Source organism: Saimiri boliviensis, chromosome 4 (genome assembly GCF_048565385.1).
Source record: "Saimiri boliviensis isolate mSaiBol1 chromosome 4, mSaiBol1.pri, whole genome shotgun sequence".
In the NCBI taxonomy this organism is placed as follows: domain Eukaryota; kingdom Metazoa; phylum Chordata; class Mammalia; order Primates; family Cebidae; genus Saimiri; species Saimiri boliviensis.
Window position 1 is genome coordinate 19,556,638 of NC_133452.1, and position 15,218 is coordinate 19,571,855.

The window sequence follows — 15,218 nt, forward strand, 5'->3', positions numbered from 1 at the left end:
GTGTTGCAGATAGCCAGTCCCTATCTTTAAGATCCTGTTAAGAGCAGGGACCAGCTCATAATTCATCACTTATTCTGCCATCTAATCAGGCCTCCTCCTGTTTGTGATCTTATCTCTTCTCAATTTTAACATCTGCTTCAACAGCTTGTCACTTACATCTCTCCCACACCTCCTGCCATTTCTAGACTCCAGGACTTCCATCTCCTCCCCTCTGCAGCCACCACACAGGCAGAACCCATATCAATTAATGTGATGGGGGCCAGGCGCTGTGCAAACCCTTTACTTATATTATTTCATATGTGTAAAACAAACGCACAACAGGGGCTGCCCTTCCCCCAGTTTTACAAACGAGGAACCAGGGTTGGAGCGTGACTTACCCAAGCCACAGAGTGAGGCATTTGTCAGCTCTGCTGTGCCCTCCCTCACTGCAGCAGAAGCACGGCTGCGTTTTGGATTTCTGAAAGCACCGGGCATATCACCTCCTTAGCATTTCCTCCACTCTCCATCCTTCCCTGAAAAGTCAGAAAAAAAGACAGGTTTCATCTCTGGTCTAAAATGGACCCATGCCCTTTGCCTTGATTCTATCCCTTTCTATTTTATAAGATTTTTTTCCCCCTCTCATTTCCTTTTCTGGACCTTTAATCTTTCATTCTCCACTCATTCTTTCTCATGAAAAAGCTTTTGTCCATCCATCTCCTTGTGCAAAATAATATGGAACTTGAGTAGGCAGTCCCTCTCAATGAGTGACATGGCAGAGTGCTGACCTCAGGAAGCTCAGGCACTGAAAGGAGAGACGAGGTATGAGCAAGCGTTGCATGAGCGTGAGAGATGCAATCAGTGTGGTGAGAGTTCAGGGAAGGAGAGGGCATTCATCATCGGAGAGCTGGTAAAAAGGTTTGATGGAGGGCTAGAAGACTAGGTCTGGGAGAATTGCTGCAGGCAGAAATTGGAAAGGCGGCACCAGCCAAAGGGGAATAGCATAAGAAAGGACATGGAGGCAGGAAAGCCTAGGGAGTATTTGGCAAAGGGGTCTGCCGGTTTTAAGGGGGCACATGGAACTTCTGGGGAGTAGTAGAGGACAAGGTATACGGCAGAGGATTATGAATGCCATCCTAGGGTAATGTCTTGTAGGTAATGAGTAGGAAAGTGACATTGTGAGAATGTGAATCAGGGAGGTTATTCTGGTGGCAAAGCTCAGGATGGAGCAGAGTGTGGTGATGGGAAGGCCAGAAGACCAGTTGAGAGGCTGTTGCTGAAGTCCAGGTTAGAAGTGCTGGGCTCCTGTCCTGTTCTTGGATGGTCGCAGCAGAAATGGAACAAAACAAACGTTTGACATATTGGAGGTGAACTTGAGTAAAAAAGAAAGGAACATCAAAGGTATCTCTGAGCCTGAGCTCAGGTACTGAGAAAATGAAAAATGAGAAAAGGAGAAACGGGAAGTGATGGGGAGGGCTCGGGAGGCTGAGAGGGGTAGGACACGAGTTCAGTTCTCACTATGTTGATGTTTCACGTCATGGGACATTCAGAAGAGGCTGGATCCAGCAGGTGCATTGACATCTGGCTGAGGGCTCTGGAAAACAGAGTCGGAGATAAATAGTTGAAAGCATTTTGCCTGCGGGTGAAAGCTCTTAGAAGGTGCAGAGCTCTGGCTGGGGCGCTGGCTCATGCCTGTAATCCCAGCAGTTCGGAGGGCTGAGGAGAGAGAATTGTGTGAGGCTAGGAGTATAAGACCAGACTGGGCAACACAGGGAGACTTCATCTCTACAAAACAAAAATTTTTTTTTTTTTTTTTGAGACGGAGTTTCGCTCTTGTTACCCAGGCTGGAGTGCAATGGCGCGATCTCGGCTCACCGCAACCTCCGCCTCCTGGGTTCAGGCAATTCTCCTGCCTCAGCCTCCTGAGTAGCTGGGATTACAGGCATGTGCCAACATGCTCAGCTAATTTTTTGTATTTTTAGTAGAGACGGGGTTTCACCATGTTGACCTGGATGGTCTCGATCTCTTGACCTCGTGATCCACCCGCCTCGGCCTCCCAAAGTGCTGGGATTACAGGCTTCAGCCACCGCGCCCGGCTACAAAACAAATTTTTAAAAAAGTAGCCAGGCATGGTGGTATATGCCTGTGCTCCCAGCTACTCAGGAGATTGAGGTCTGAGGTTAGAGGATTGCTTGAATGTGGGAGGTTTGAGGCTGCAGTGAGCAATGATCATGCCACTGCACTCCAGCCAGATGACATAGTGAGACTTTGTCTCAAAAACACAGACAAACAAACAAAAAATAATAAAAGAAAAGGAAAGGAGAAGTGCAGAGCTCAGTGAAAAGGAGCAATGATACTGAGCAGAAACCAATTACATTGACCTCTTTAAGCCAAGCCTATTCTGGCTTGTGGTAGGTACTCAAAATATATTAAAGAAATGAATGAATTATGAGATGCTCGATATTTGTTTGCTAAATGAATAAAACAACAAATGAAAAAACAACAGATGGATGAATTTATGGAGTCCTGTACAGACAAATGAAAACAGAACAGGACTGACAGCTCACTATTAGAAGTATCATGTGAAATGTATTTTTATAAAAGTTCACGAAGAACTTGAAAAAAATCTTTGACAGACAAGTAGCCGGGGGCCGTGCTGCAAGCCTGCTTCCTTGCACAGAGTAGCCAATGTGCCCCCTCTCTGCTCTGTGGGGATTTCTGGGACATTGGAGAGGTTTTCTGGCTTCTGAACCTCTGTTTCCTGGCTGCAGCTGGGTTCTGGGCCATCTTTTGTTTCATTCAGTTTCACATCAGAAGATCCTCTTGGATGTTGGCTCTCAGCTGGGAAATGGAAACTATTTGTGCTGCCATGAAGGAAGCTTTCTGCATCTGGCAGGGTCTCCGGGCTGGAACCAGCATAAAGAGAAAATTAGGAAATAATCAAGCAGCCTGTGGTCTTGGTGTGTTTTATTGTTAGTATTCCAGTTACTGGGAGGATGTCTAAAGCTCTTCCCGGTTTACTGTCTTGAAAATTAAAAGAAAAAAAAACTAGCAACACTCCATACAGCTCAAGCTCATCAGCATAAGCATCCCAGCAAGAAGGGCCCTATGAATCTGTGAATAAAGCAAGATGGCCTTGGTGATCAATGCGGGCTGGCAGAATGCTTTTCCATTTGCTCACTGCTTGGCTGGCACAGGCTTGCAGCAACAGAACAAAGCCTATTTTGTGCTTCCCAAAGCACCCCTGCTGTACTTTCGAGGGTTTTTCTTTACCCCAGACGCCTGCTTTAGGGACCTTTAGCCCCTTCCTTCAAATTAGGCCACTGTTTAGCTGGCATTTGGCATAACAAGGGCCATATCTATTTGAGACTTATAGTTTTTGCATGTCCAGTGGGAAAGCAGAAACCCATATGGTACACTTTAAGGATAGAGAGCACTCCCTCACCACCAAGAGTCCCACCCAAAGGCTAATGTATCTGAAATCCTCCCAGAATTTTTCTTTTTTTTGAGATGGAATCTTGCTCTGTCACCCAGGCTGGAGTGCAGTGGCATACTCTCAGCTCACCGAAACCTCCACCTCCCGGGTTCAAGCGATTCTCCTGCCTCAGCCTCCCAAGTAGCTGGGATTACAGGCACATGGCACCATGCCCAGCTCTACGTTTTGGTAGAGACAGGATTTCACCATGTTGGTCAGGCTGGTCTTGAACTCCTGATCTCGTGATCTGCCTGCCTCAGCCTCCCGAAGTGCTGGGATTACAGGCGTGAGCCACTGTGCCCAGCCCAGAAAGCAGAGGTTGTTAGTCCCACTGCTCCTTTTCTAGGGTCCCTTCTCTGTCACCTCCAGTGAGTGGTGATCCCATATGGCCTGAAGACCTTCATGGATAGGATGCCACCCCAGGAGGCAGCCTGCTACACGAACAGACAATGCGCACTCCTTATTTCAGAAAGTTCCAGCTGTGATTGAATTAAAATCCACCTCCCTGGCTTGCATCTAATACTTCTTCCACATAACAATTTTTAAAATATTTGAAGAGAACTAGTGTGTCACCGTGTGCCAAACTAAATATCTTCAGCTGTTTTTCATTGGTCATGATGACTAGCACAGATTAAAGCAGAATTGTCCTCCCCACCTTCCTCCCTCCCACTCGCTCCTCTTTTAATTCCCACAAGTATTTCTGCATCTCTATGTGCCAGAAAGTGTGCTAGGCACTGCTTCCCTCCATTATATAACATGTGCACTTTGAAGGAAAGAAGACAACTAACTCATGAACTGTGAGGTCATGAAAGAGCCCATACTTCAGAGTTATGCAGAGCTGAATTCAAGTCTCTGTGTGTCCTTCCTTTGATTTGATTTGCTTAAAGTTTTTTCTTTATTTTTAGTAATTATGAGTACATAATAGTCCATATTTATGGGGTACATGTGATATTTTGATACAAGCATACAGTATGTAATGTTATGTCCTTCCTTTTAGCTGTGGGATCCCTTCAAGTTTTTTTTTTTTTTTTTTGAGACAGAGTCTTGCTCCGTTGCCTAGGCTTGCAGTGCAATGGTGCGATCTTGGTTCACCGCAGCCTCCCAGGTTCAAGCGATTCTCCTGCCTCAGCCTCCCGAGTAGTTGGGACTACAGGCGCATGCCACCACACCTGGCTAATTTTTGTATTTTTAGTGGAGACAGAGCTTTACCATGTTGGCCAGGATGGTCCTGATTTCCTGATCTTGTGATCCACCCACTTTGGGTTCCCAAAGTGCTGGGATTATAGGCATGAGCCACTGCACCCGGCCCCCTTCAAGTTTGTTTTTCATTTGTTTATTTATTATACTTTAAGTTCTGGGGTACTTGTGCAGATTGTGCAGGTTTGTTACATAGGTATACGGATGCCATGGTGGTGGTTTGCTGCACCCATTGTCCCGTCATCTACATTAGGTATTTCTCCTAATTCTATTCCTTCCCAATCCCCCCAGCCTCTGCTATTCCTCTCCTATACCCTCACCCCCCTAGGCCCCAGTGTGTGATGTTCCCCTCCCTGTGTCTGTGTGTTCTCATTGTTCAGCACCCACTTATGAGTGAGAACATGTGGTATGTGGTTTTCTGTTCTTGTGTCAGTTTGCTGAGAATGATGATTTCCAGTTTCATCCATATCTCTGCAAAGGACATGAACTCATCCTTTTTTATGGCTGCATAGTATTCCATGGTGTATATGTGCCACATTTTCTTTATTCAGTCTATCACTGATGGGCATTTGGGTTGGTTCCAAGTCTTTGTTGTAGTAAACAATGCCACAATAAACGTGTGTGTGCCCCTTCAAGTTTTTTAACCAGGATGAACATCAATTTCCTTATTCATAATATGAGGGCAACAATCTATCTGTTGCAGGGATAGAGAGAATGTGTGGAAATGGCCTGGTATATCACCTGGACTGAGCAGGAGCTCAATCGTGGAACGATTTGGCCCATTACACCACATCCTTAAGTCAAATAAGAGCATAGAATAGTCTTGATCATCAAAATTTAGCAGCGACAAATCCCACCACCTGCGAGCTTGTTCAGCATGCCATCTGTGTTTTCATTCAAGTTACTGATAAAAGCGTTGACCAGGATATGACCTGGGAAGGAGCCCAGTGTCCCTTTCCAAGGACACTACCCTTTGCGCCTTTATTTTGTTGATAAGCATTTTTTGGTCAGGGACACTGAACTGATTATAAGTAGAATTGTTCTCTTTCTGGTCTATATTTTTGCTCCATCTCTTTCACATGGATATTATAAGAGATTTTGTCAATTGCACTCCTGAACTCCAGACCCTCTATGTTTGTATCATTCTCCTGATACAGTAATCAAAAGATTCTGCTTCTCTCCCATGCATTCTCTTTTGAAAGGTAAACACTCCCGGGAAGGCTAACACTTTGTATTAATCCACACTAAAATGTTAGTGGCCTAAGAGACCCCTTTCTGTCTGACTCAGGTAGAAATGGGAGGGTTACTGGATCTTGGGGAAAGTGAAGGGGGTTTGTTAACGTAAAGGCAAAAAGTGTGTAGCCACAGCAGAATGGGGAATGAAACAAGTCTTACTGACTTAGTAAATGAGCTCAAGAATGAACCATGCACAGATCCACATTTTACATGGAGAAAAAGATGTGTAACTGATGACACAGCTCTGAGGATTCCAGGACTCACTCACAGATTTGGACTTCTCTCCCTTTCTGTTCTGAGAATCATCACATTCCTCAAGTGTCAAATGTACCTTACATCCCAGCCCTAGCAAGAGAGCTGGTTGGTCCTTATTGCAGCAGATATCCAAGTTCAGCATGCACCTAAGATCCTCATTAACAGTAAAAATAGCAGCCAGCATTTATGGGGTGCTTACGATGTTCTGGTCTGCGTGGTAGGCACTTTATATGCGTTATCTCATAATGCTCACCATAAGCCTATGAGGGAGGGATCGTTATCATTCTTGTCTTGCAGTTGGGGAAACTGAGGCTCAGAGATCCTAGGCAATTTACTTAAAGCCACACAGCTACACGGGAAACAGAGCCAGGGCTCTGTCCCAGTACTACTTAACTCCAAACGGCTTTTAAATCTTCAGACACATTGTGCCTCCCAGTCTTGTTTCAGGGATTTATTATTTGACAATTGTGGCTGCACTAACATGGACTCCGGGGACGGCCCAGAGAGATGGTGCCACTGGGCCCCTTTTGGTCTTTCTCTACCTGCTCTGTGGCAGCTCTAATCTCCTGGATAGAATGTACTATTGCGGTCCTCCTAGGTAACTTGGCCACAGCACTGATGGCCATGGTGCTGCCCCGGTTCAGCTTGTAGCTCACACTCAGGGAGACATCTGCTCTCTGGAGCTCATACTGCTGGGAAGTCACCCTCAAAATTGTTTTGGAAATGGGCGGTGGTGTCTTGGACTGGCTTGACTGGGGGCTGAATCTCATTACTGACAGAATTGTGACCTTTCAGCAGAATATGGAAAATGCCATGGATATAATATGCAAAAATGATGTCAGTGCTGTGATATGGGAGGGAAAGGATGGCCCATGTGGGATATTTATTTTAATGATATCATCACTATTTGTTATGTGGTTTGAATTAAATAGAAGTCTTTGAGTCTAAACCACACCAGTGATCTCTCAAAACATTCCCTTGTTTTGTCTGGTGTCATTTAGCACTCAATCTGCTGTGTTTCCTGGATGAAGAGAGCCCTTGATATGGCTTCTTTGTTCCGATGTCTTAAACTCAGAAATAAGGGGGCCTTTATTTTTAATCTAATTGTACCCATACTGATTCAAGATACAGGCATTCTTTAATGAAAGCAAGAAGGAATGTGATGTTTAAACTAAGGAGACAGGCAGATGGAGCCCAAATGACAGCCAATCTGCTGAGAGTTGGAACACACACATACACCTCTGTCTCTGTCTTTCTCTCTCACTCATACGCCCTGAAGTTGAGATGAAAATGTCTCGTGACAAATATCACAAAAATACAAATGTGTTTACATGACTCTTTGGCAAATTTCCAAAGGAATGGCTGCCCAGTGAAGCTAAAGGCCCTTCAGTTCTACCAGGTGATGGAGCTATGTGAAGCGGATGCTCCTTTTTGGCTCCAAGCTGCTGTTCTGTGCAAGCTGCAGAACTAGAGAAGTTTTGCTAATCACAGCCCTAATGGTAAAGTGAAAACAATAGTTCAAGGCCCCACCTTCCATGTACAATGCATTTTCCTTCTTTGTGTGTGTTACTTCATTCAATCTTTTCTGTATAGATGAGAAAGAGACTTGTCAATGTGAAGGTCACTAAGGTCTCCATTTTACACATAAAGAAACAAACCCAGAGTGAGGGTCTTTTCCCACAGACACAGTTGTAGCTAGTGGTAAACACAAGATGCCTGGGCTCCTGGGTGTTAGGCCTGGTTGGACATCAGGACCCAGGTGATCATATTCTCATCAGAGGCAGAACTGGGCTCAGGTGTTCTGCACAAATGGCCCATTGCAGAAAATCTGGTGAGAATCCCCACTGCAAAGGCCAGTGGTGTGCTGCTGCAGGAGTTAGCAATCACTCTGGGCTGAGCTCTGTGTGAAGCACCCAGGCATGTGAGGGTGAGGTGGGGAGGGTGGTCATGTGCTAGGGCTGCCATAACCCACTACCACAGACTGGAAGCTTCAAAACAGAAATTAATTGCTCACAGTTCTGGAGGCTGGAAGTCCAAGATCAAGGGACAATTTCTTGCCGCCTCTCTCCTCAGATTGTAGATGGCCACCTCCTCCCTCTGTCTTGATCTTTCCTCTGTGTGTGCCTGTGTCCTAACCTCCTATTCTCATAAGGACCTAGCCATTGGATTAGGAGCCCACCCTAATAACTTCATTTTAACTTAATTACGTCTTCAAAGACCCTATTTCCAAAAAGGATTCCATCCTGAGGTACTGGGGATTAGGACTTCAACATATGAATTTTGGGGAACACAATTCAGCCTCTAACAGTTAACAAGAAGTCTGTAGGGTACAAGGAGATGCAGAAGGTACCTGGGCTGTGCCAGTTGCATTCATTCCACAGCACCACTCTGTGCCCAGCCCTGAGCTCAGCCAACCATCTGCCCCATCACAGCCAGGCAGGGTACCTCGGGGCCATGCAACCTTTACAAGTCCCAGCAAATTGTCACCAATGCTGGTTCCACAGGGCTGAGAGAAGGAAGACAGCCTGGTGTGCTCTCTTTGGTATGCATAAAAATTACTTGGAAAACTTGATGAAGTCAGATACTTGGACTTCATCTCAAAGTCCTGGTGGCCCCAAGAATATGCATGTCTAATGCATCTTCCAGGTGAGGCAAATGCTATAGGCCCACAGACCACACTTTGAGTGGCACTGCTGTGTGACATGCAGGGGACATTGTCCTCCTTAAATCCAGCTCCACTTCTATTACTTAGCAGCCTCTGAATGATGAATAATGTGTGTTCTAAAAGCTGTCTTCCTCAGGTTAGGCTGAGAGTGCAAGCCAAGATCTCATGGTTCATTTCACAGACTTGGGTGCTGCCGTTGCGCAGAAACCACATCCAGTCCATTCTCGTAAATGTTTTTAGCCCTCTTGCCCTTGTGTAGGAGAAGACCGTGAGGACTAGAAGAGGGCTTGTCTCCATGAAAAGAAAGAGCATGTGGCCTGCCACGCTCTAGTGCTGGGTACTTCCACACTTACTCTTTTACGTGTATATGATAACAAGACAATCAACATTGCCGATGAAGGAAACATCATGGTGTTGGCGGGACACGCTTCCTGAGTGCTTAGTCTTGAGTATTTGTAGCTAAAAGAAGGGTCTGTGTTCTAAAATTTCATTTGAAAGCAGCTCATTTTCTATTCAGAACAACTCTTCCAAAGAAATAGTTATAAATGGTCATTTCACAAAAGCCCATTTAACCTGTAATGTGACTGAAGGATTTACATCATTCCTAACCACTCTGTCTTAGAGGAAAGTGCATACCAAGTTTCAGCTGAGAATACCCAAAGCAAATATTTCCCTCAGTGGCTTAGGTGGGGGAAGGGCGAAGAATGAAGCAGTGAGTAGAGCTAAGATGCCAGGGAGTAACTTGTGAGAAAGGAGGAGCCATTACAAAGCAGAATGTGGGCATTAGACTAAGTTCTTTTTTTTAATTGCATTTTAGGTTTTGGGGTACATGTGAAGAACATGCAAGATTGCTGCATAGGTACACATAGACTAAGCACTCTTGAACTTACTCCCTTGTTAGAGCTATTTGTTGGATGTTATTTGCTAACAGAAATTATATCATTTACTGCTGTCCAATGCACGTGTGTTAATCTTGTCTCTTCAACTAGATTATCATCTTTACAGTCTAGCATTAGGTATGATATCTCTATCTTTATTGCCTTTTGAGGGGGCCTCTTGGAAATCAATGGATTATCCTTTTTTATGCTGACTAGGTCCCAGTAGGGCTCAGCAGTCCCGTTATAAGAAGCAGTGAAATCAGATTGTAAGATTGGGACGAGGTTTACCAGCCAGGGGCCAGTGAGGGGGCTAGGAGATAAAGGAATTGAAAGAGCTGCCAGTGGCAAGAGGACAGACAAAAGTATCACTGGACGTGCTCTGCCGATAGTTTAACTCCAAAGGGAAAAGAGGAAAGGGTGAAATCATTTCCTTTGATCTCACATGAGATTAGACTAAAGGAGAGGTATCTACAAACAGTTCTATTCACCTGTTTGTGTGGTACCAGGATAGGTTGATGTAGGACTATGGAGAAAGGTCAGTGGAATTACTAGAGATTCCCAAATTAAACAGGGCTTGTGCCCATTCTAGGAGTTCTCTGGAGGTGCAATAGGCCGAAGCTCTAGTGGAATGAGTTGGGCTTATTCACTGAGGCCTCCGTTTTTGGCTTGACTGTTAATGGCATGACAGGCAAGTTATTCAACTTCCAAAGTTCTGAACTTCATGAAGCTCTTCCTAACTTTAGGAGATAAAAAGAAATTGTCCTAATTGTATTCCTTCTTTGGAAAGACTTTGCTGAAGGAGAAACAGCACTAAACTAGTAGTGAGAATATCTCAGTTTTAATCCCTGTTTTTGCTTTCAATGTGTGGCATTAAGGAATTTAATTCACCTTTTGGTATCTCAACCAATGGCCTTCAACATTTCTTTCAGCTATAATTCTCTTATTATACTTTGAGCTAACCAGAGAAATAATAGTAAGGAAAATAACAATAGGCAAATAGCATTAGGGAAAGAAGCAAGTGTGCTTACGGTCATCATTTCTGTTCAACATTAACCTGGAGGTTCAAGCTGGTGCATTAAGGGAAGGTAAAGAAACACAATGTACAAATATTGAAAAGGAAGAAATAGGCTGGGTGTAGTGGCTCACTCCTGTAATCCCAGCACTTTGGGAGCCCAAAGCAGGCAAATCACCTGGCGTCAGGTATTTGAGAACAGCCTGGCCAACACGGTGAAACCCTGCTTGACTAAAAATACAAAAATTAGCTGGGCGTGCTGGCTTGCATCTGTAATTCCAGCTACTTGGGAGGCTGAGGCAGGAGGATTACTTGAACCCGAGAGGCAGAGGTTGCAGTGAGTCAAGATCATGCCACTACACTCCCATCTGGGCAACAGAGAAAGACTCCATCTCAAAAAAAAGAAGAAGAAGAAAAAGAAATAAATAAAACTGACGACATGATTATATGCAGATATATGGAGGAATCAGAAAATATTCAGCAATATTCTAATTAATAAAGTGAGCGTAGCGTGAGCTGGACCTTGTGACAAATTGCAAAAAAAACCCAAACCCCAAAAACAGGAAATGCAATTTTAAAGATTTATTTAAATTGTATCAAAAATATTTAGGAATAAATCTAACAAAGATGCAACACTTCTTTGTACACAAGGAAACATTAAGATAAATTAAATCTAAATAAATTGGCAGTGGGAATACTGTGTTCATACATTATTAATATTGTAAAGACGTTAGTTCTCTCCAAATTGATATATGTATTCAATGCAATTTCAGTTCCACTAAAACAACAAAATTTATGAAAAGAAAAAATATGGAAAGATTTGCTCTCTTGGTTACCAAGACTTGTTATTTTGTTTGTTTGATTTTTTTTTTTTCTGAGATGGAGTCTTGTTCTGTTGCCCAAGCTGGAGTATAGTGGTGTGATCTCAGCTCACGGCAGCCTCTGCCTCCTGGGTTCAAGCAATTCTCCTGCCTCAGCCTCCAGAGTAGCTGGAATTACAGGCATGTGCCACCAAGATCGGCTAGTTTTTGTATTTTTCATTTTTGTGTTTTTCATGGAGACAGTGTTTCGCCATTTTGGCCAGGTTGGTCTTGAAATCCTGACCTCAGGTGATCCGCCCACCTTGGCCTCCCAAAGTGCTGGGATTACAGGCATGAACCACCACGCCCTGGCCAAGACTTGTTATAAGGCTTGACATTGGCACAATTGTAGTCAAACAGCATGCAACAGCACAGAGCCCTGGAGCAGACACACATGTGCTTATACTATGGTATTTATGGCAAATGTGGCACATCGGAGCAGTGGCTAAAGATGGTCTTTGCCTAAACAGCTCTGTATCAATTGAATATCCAGTGGAGGAAAACAGATTCATCCTTTTCTTTCACTATACCAAAGCTAGAAGTTCCAACTGGAGTGAGATTTAATGGAAATGGAAAAACAATTGAGCTTTACAAGATAGTATAGAATTATGTCTTTTTGATGTCAAAAAATTCTTAAACAGAACACCAAAAACACTAGCTACAAAGAGAATCTTGGTAGAAAAGGAAGAGAAACCAGGACCGAGGCCCAATGAACAACAATTAAAATTGGGAAAATGCACCAGCAGTTTTAACTGAGAAATACGACCACAGAGTATGGAGAAAAGTTAAGGAAGTGTGGAGGGTGAGAAGCTGGGGGAAGAGACTGCTGTCAGGAGGAAGTGTTCACAGGGCCAAATGCTGCGGGGAATTCCAGTACCATGAGGTCTGGGACCTGTCGCTGGGCTTAAGGAGAGGAAGAGGCGCTGGTGAGAGCAGGCGGAGGGAGGGATGTGGAGGAGGAACCCGGGAACAGACTGCAGGGGCTGAGGGAGGAGGGAAGCGGAGGAGGGGGCCCAGAGTGGAGACCATGCTTCCAAACTTTTAGCCTTTGCAGAGGTGGTGAGAGAGGAAGTCATCATTACAGTGGGAGTAGATAATTTTTTTTTGTTGTTTTGTTTTGAGATGGAGCCTTGCTCTGTCACCCAGGCTGGAGTGCAGTGGCAAGATCTTGACTCACTGCAACCTCTGCCTCCTGGGTTCAAGCGATTCTCCTGCCTCAGCCTCCTGAGTAGCTGGGATTACAGGCACCTGCCACCACGCCCAGCTAATTTTTGTATTTTTAGCAGAAATGGGGTTTCACCATGTTGGCCAGGCTGGTCTCAAACTCCTGACCTCCTGATCTGTCTGCCTCAGCCTCCCAAAGTATTATTTTTTAATGAGAATGTCTTGAGTGTGCTTAATGCTGATGAGAGGGGTTAGAATGAAACTGTGGTGGGACTTAAGAGGTAGGAGAGAAAGAGCGGGAGGGTATGGTAGCAGGAGGCAGCAGAGAAAGCAGGGGGCATGGGACGTCTCTGAAGCACAGCATGAGGCACTAGCCTCAGGCAGCCTGAAAGAACCTCTCCTTTTATGATAGAAGGATGGAAGAAATGATATGAATAAATGCAAGTTAGTGTGTATGTTTTGGTGTCAGGAGTTGAGCGGTTTTTCCAACTGGCAGAATTCTATTTTTTCCTTAATATTACTACTAACAATTATTCATACTTATTTTGTTCCCTACTGCAAGCATTCCATCTATATCAATTCATTTTATCCTTTCAACAGCCAGGCTATCTCTATTTCACAGGCAAGGAAAGGGAAACATGAAAATAGGATCACTAATTTGCCTCAGGTCACAAGGAACCCAGAGTCACCCTGGGTAAGCCTGGAGCACCCTGTCAACCACTGCCTCACCCACAGTGTGTCTTCACTCTCTGAGAAGGAGAGAATTCAATGATAGAGGACAAAGGAGAGTCCCTTCTATCTAGAGAGACCCACAGAGCTTTTCAGGTGGGGTTGGGTGCTTGAGGGAGGCTAGGGACCACGCTTTGTTGGCTTCAGGGAGAACTAAAAATATTTTAGGTCAGCAACAACCAGAACTCAAGCTGGCTTCCCGAGCAAAGAAAGAGCTCCAAGGAGGATACAGCGCTGCTCCAAATCCAAGTGCAAGAAGCTGTTTAAAGCAGCTGCCCAGTGCTGCCACTTGACAAGTATATCGCTAATTGTTTGCTTTCCGATTGTTTTTTTAAGGAAAGAATGTTCTGCTTTAGAATTACCTTGGAAAAAAGGCTGGAGGGAGATTCCAACTCCTAAATTGTCATTTGAAATGGGTGAGTGATGGATCAACACCATAGACCCATGAACAGAAGAGGTGAGGCCAAGCCATTAGGAAGAGGTGGAATGAAATTGTGGACTTATTGACCAAATTTTGCAACTTTAATTTTATAGGAACATTGTGCTTCACAGAGAACTGCTGAACTGTCAGTGTTATTTATGCCCCGAGGCAGGCACTCAGGGGCACCCTGTGAGCCAAAATCGATGACTCAAACTTCCAGTCTCCACAAGCCGGACAGACACACACACTCCCCCGATTGCCACACTCCCCGGCATGGTAGTGCACATTCTCAATAAACTCCAGTTGACTGACTGGTTGACCAAATGACTGGAATCTCTCTCACACTCAGCCTAGATTTTAACAGTTGAAACAAGATTGAAACAACTTAAGAAATTGTCATTTAAAGGGAAAGTGCTCCAGGAACTTTCAAAGTGTTCAGGTGATACCAATTGTGTTTATATAGCCAGATGTTGATCATATGGTACTGAACCAAAAGATCATCAGGGACTCAAAGACTGGCCAGAAGAGTAGTATTGAGTCTGCCTGTGGTTTAATGCAAGCGAGTGCACTCAAGGGAAGTGAACCTGTCTTGTAAAGGACTGTGAACCAAAAGTATCTGAGACAGGCCTCAATCAAATTAGAAAGTTTATTTTGCCAAGGTTAAAGATGTGACATGATGCAGCCTCAGGAGGTTCTGATGACATGTGCCCAAAGCAGTTGACAGACAGTGGGGCATAGCTTGGGGAACTATGTAGCTTCTAGGAAATAGGTAGATATGATAGTTGCATCCTTCTGAGTCTCTGATTAGCCTTTCACTGAATATACAATTTACGTGTGAAGGGGAGTTAGAGGAATAGTCACTTATGCCTTAGTCTGGCTTAGTGAATCTGTATTTTTCTGTAAACATAGGGCAAAGGAAGCAAACAGATATGCATTTGTCTCAGGTGAGCAGAGGGATGACTTTGAGTTCTGTCCTTTATCTGTACCTGCGAAGGTAAGCCATCAGTGTACATTGCCAGGATGAAATTCAACAGAACTGTTTTAGGATAACGATCTTGAGGCCCACAGGAATTTCCCTGGAGAAAAACTATAGGGAGGTATGTAGCTTTTTAATCCTGGTAGCTATCTTATTTATGAATAAAATGGGCGGCAGGTCTGCCTGACATAGTGCCCATCTTGACTTTTCCTTTTGGCTTAGCAATTTTAGGGTCCCGAGATTTATTTTCCTTTCACAGGACCAACATTGAAATAATTGTCACAACCTACAAGAGGGCTTAGAAATCACCTGTAAAATGTTCAACCCATTGACCTGCTGGAGCCAGAAAAAACAGCCAAATAGTAAACATTTCT